The sequence below is a fragment of the Pteropus alecto genome, unplaced genomic scaffold (assembly GCF_000325575.1).
Source record: "Pteropus alecto unplaced genomic scaffold, ASM32557v1 scaffold233, whole genome shotgun sequence".
In the NCBI taxonomy this organism is placed as follows: domain Eukaryota; kingdom Metazoa; phylum Chordata; class Mammalia; order Chiroptera; family Pteropodidae; genus Pteropus; species Pteropus alecto.
This window is the reverse complement of record NW_006434367.1, coordinates 1,935,097-1,938,345: the sequence shown is the minus strand read 5'-3', so window position 1 is coordinate 1,938,345 and position 3,249 is coordinate 1,935,097. Positions and strand designations below refer to the sequence as shown.

Here is a 3,249-nt window from a genome sequence, read left to right as displayed (position 1 = left end):
AAGAAGGAACTCTCTCTCTCATAACGCCCTTTTAGGAAAAAGAAAGAAAGAAAGGAAGGAAGGAAGGAGAAGAGAGGAGAGAGAGAGAGAGAGGCAAAAAAGAGAAGCAATTTAGTTGCTCATATGAATTTCTAAAATAATTACTGGGTCATGAATTTACGTAGTTCCATTCGCCAAGGCTGGGTTACTGCTTCTACTGAGTGCCCAGTTTTAACAGCAGGGAAGGAAGGAAGGAAGGAAGGAAGGAAGGAAGGAAGGAAGGAAGGAAGGAAGGAAGGAAGGAAGGAAGGAAGGGAGAGAAAGAAAGAACCATTAGAAAACACTACTTTTATATAAATATTCCAAAAATTGTATTTTTCAGAAAAAATAATCATGTGTTGTTAGGAGAAAAGATCCTTGGCCTTTTCTGTGGCACAAACAGCTGGACGTACATTCTTCTTTTTTTTAATTTTTAATTTTTTTATTATGGTGACATTGGTTAATGAAATCCTATAAGTTTCAGTTGTATAATTTAGCAATAAGGCATATGTGTGCGTGTGTATATTTTTTTTACATTGTGTGTTCACTGCCCATAATTAGCTTTCTTTCTGTCACCACATATTTGGGATCTACTGTTTTTTTTACCCCATCTACCTCCCCCCTCCCTTCTCCTCCCCCACCCTCTGACAACCACTTGTCTGTTGTCCATGTCCTTGAGTCTCTGTTTGTTTGTCCTGTTCGTTTGTTGCTTTTAGGTTTATATCCCACATATAAATGCTATCATGTGGTTTTCAACTTTTTATGTCTGGCTTATTTAGCTTAGCATTATTATTTCAAGGTTCATCCACGTTGTTGCAAATGGCAGTATTTCATCTCTTATGGCTGAGTAATATTCCATTGTATATATGTACCAAAGCTTCTTTATCTAATTGTCTATTGAACACTTTGGTTGCTTCCTTGTCCTGGCCACCATGAATAATGCTACTATGAACACTGATGTGCAAATATCTTTATGGATATGAGTTTTCAAGTCTTTGGGGTAAATACCCAGTAGAGGGATTGCTGGATCATATGGTAGATTAATTCTTAGTTATTTGAGGAACCTCCATACTGTTTTCCATAGTGGCTGTACCAATTTGCAGTCCCACCAGCAGTGTGTGAGGGTACCTTTTTCTCTACATCCTCTCCAACACTTGTTATTACTTGTCCTGTTGATAATAGCCGTTCTAACAAGTATGAAATGGTATCTCATTGTGGTTTTGATTTGCATTTCCTTAATAGCTAGTGATGTTGAGCACCCTTTCATGTGTTTGTTGGCCATTTGTATGTCTTCTTGGGAGAAGTGTCTGTTCAGGTCCTCTGCCTTTTTTTTTTTTTTTTTATGCCTGCAGCACCCGGTCTTCCTAGGTGGTCTCCCATTCAAGTACTAACCAGGCCCAACACTTCTTAGCTTCTGAGATCAGACGAGATCAGGCATGTTCAGGGTGGCATGGCTATAGCTCTGCCCATTTTTTAATTGGATTGTTTTTTGTTGTTATTGAATTGTATGAGTTCTTTGTATATTTTGGATATTAAGCCCTTACCGGAGATGATGCTTGCAGATATATTCAGATGGTTGTCTCTTTGCCTTATTGATGGTTTCTTTTGCTGTGCAGATGCTTTTTAGGTTGATATAGTCCCATTCATTTATTTTTCCTTTTATTTCCCTTGCCTTCAAAGTCAAATTCATAAAATCCTCTTTAAGTTCAAGGTCCATGAGTTTAGTTCCTATGTTTTTCTTCTATGAAATTTATCGTTTCAGGTCTTATATTCAGGTCCTGAATCCATTTTGAGTTAATTTTGGCATGTGGTAATAGACAACAGTCTAGTTTCATTCTTTTGCAGGTGGCTTTCCAGTTTTCCCAGCACCATTTATTGAAGAGGCTTTCTTTTCTCCACTGTATTTTTTTAGCTCCTTTGTCAAAAATTATTTGCCCATATAAGTGGGGTTTACTTCTGGACTCTCAATTTTGTTCCACTGGTCTGTGTGTCTGTTTTTCTGCCTATACCATGCCGTTTTGATTATTGTCATTTTGTAGTGTAATTCGAAGTCAGGCAGAGTATGCCTACAGCCTTGTTCTTTTGTCTCAGGATGACTTTGGTGATTCAGAATCTTTTGTGCTTACACACAAATCTGATGATTTTTTTGTTCTATTTCTTTAAAAGATGCCAATGGGATTTTGATGAGGATTGCATTAAATCTGTACAATGCTTTAGGTGATAAGGTCATTTTAACTATGTTGATTCTTCCAATCTAGGAACACGAAATATCTTTCCACTTCTTTGGATCTTCTTCAATTTCTTTTAATAAGGTCTTACAGTTTTCATTATATAGGTCCTTCGCATGCTTCATTAGGTTTATTCCTAAGTATTTTATTCTTTTTGTTACAATTGCAAAAGGAATTGTCTTTTCCATTTCTTTTTCTGACCATTCATTATTAGAGTATAAGAACTCTATGGATTCTTGAACATTGATTTTGTATCCTGAAACTTTACTGTATTTGCTTATTGTTTCTAGTAGTGTTCTTGTGGAGTCTTTAGGGTTTTTCTATACAGAATCATGTCATCCACAAATAGTGATAGTTTGACTTCTTCATTTCCTATTTGGGTGCCTTTTATCTTTTTCTCTTGCCTGATGGCACTCACTAGGACCTCTAATTTACACTGAATAACAGTGGTGATAGTGGACGGCCTTGTCTTGTTCCTGATCTTAGAGAAAAAAATTTTAGTTTTTCACCATTAAATATAATGTTGGCTGAGGGTTTTGACAAATGTTTTTAAAGTACCTACTATGTGCCTACCACAGTACTGGCTTTGGAGATACAATAATGAAAATGCATCTTTTCAGTCAAGAGACTTAGGAATTTTAGTAGGAGAAAGACATGTTGATGAATAAATGAGACATGCTCCCAGTGCTTTCCTAGTTACCTGTGTAGGTACAGTGAAGCAGAAGGGAGGAGGGTATCATCAGTTCTACTTGAGAAATTGGGAGAAGGCTTCCTAGTGGGAAGCAACACTTCCCAGACAGAAAGAAGGCAAGCCTGGTCAGCAGGCCAGATGGTGAGGCCTGCAGAAGCTACCCTAGGGATCCAGGTGTTCTCCTGCAGGCAAGGGAGGCCGTGCTGATTATTAAACTATTGCCTCTCAGCTCAGCTCCACACTTCTCTGCTCTGCCTTTTGATTCTAAGACTCTGCGAATATATTTCCTTTTGCCAGCTGGCTCCCTGTTCG

General features: G+C 37.9%; 1 pseudogene; it reads right to left on the bottom strand.

Annotated features, from left to right (window-relative positions):
• Positions 1–1,361: 1,361 nt before the first annotated feature.
• LOC112477628 lies at positions 1,362–1,480 on the bottom strand (annotated as a pseudogene).
• Between the last annotated feature and the right edge of the window lie 1,769 nt (positions 1,481–3,249).